Consider the following 842-nt stretch of genomic DNA (forward strand, 5'->3'; position numbering starts at 1 on the left):
AAAGGCACTGCATAGCGGCTTACAGTAAAGTTGCCGCAAGATTTAAAACCTCTTAACTTTGATGGAGAATTGGCATTTTTGTCTGAGTATAACAAACTATTTATCCACCTAATGTCCAAATGTTTTTGCCTTCCGAAATACAAATTGTGGTGGCTTGTTGATATAGGCCTTTAGATCGATGTTAAGGCCCAGCACGTTCCAATGTTTTGCGGATTATTTCACAAATTTGCTGAGACTGTCTACTAAAAGTAGGTATGAATAAACTTAACTTGTAATATTGCTGGTCCCTTGGCCCCTACCATGACTCTCTATTTAGGTGGCAGGGTTGCATGCACTTGCTGCATAGCTCGCCGTGATCGTATAGTGGTTAGTACTCTGTGTTGTGGCCGCAGCAACCCCGGTTCGAATCCGGGTCACGGCATTTTTTTTACATTTCATTTTTTTTTTTTTTTGATTATTAAAATAGTTTGGGTTGTTTTTGTAGCTATTTATTTCTAATTTTGCCGGAAGTTTTTTTTTTTTTTTTTAACTGATTTATTTTTATTTTTTTATTATGACCCATGTATCAAAAGTGGGTGTTAGATTTATTTATTTATTTGAAATGCGATATTGGTATTACTGTATGTACAGTATTAGGATTGTTCATCGTCACAGTCATGTAATCTGGAGCTGTTTTTTGTTGGGTTTTTTTGTGTCCCATTTAAGTTTTTCATGTCATTTATCGTCTGTTTCGCAAAAATATTCATAAGAAATAATAAGGGGGTTTATGATCGTTTCCATTGTTCGGCAAAGAATACGTGGTAATATTTTTTTTTCCGACAAGACAAGTTCGAAGGAGATTA

General features: G+C 35.2%; 1 non-coding gene across 1 annotated transcript; it reads left to right on the forward strand.

Annotated features, from left to right (window-relative positions):
- The first annotated feature begins 349 nt into the window (after positions 1–349).
- On the forward strand, positions 350–421 carry TRNAH-GUG (transfer RNA histidin (anticodon GUG)). The gene has a single exon. It is a non-coding gene; the product is annotated as a tRNA-His (tRNA).
- The last annotated feature ends 421 nt before the right edge of the window (positions 422–842 follow it).

The sequence above is a fragment of the Ascaphus truei genome, chromosome 20, assembly GCF_040206685.1.
Source record: "Ascaphus truei isolate aAscTru1 chromosome 20, aAscTru1.hap1, whole genome shotgun sequence".
Taxonomy (NCBI): domain Eukaryota; kingdom Metazoa; phylum Chordata; class Amphibia; order Anura; family Ascaphidae; genus Ascaphus; species Ascaphus truei.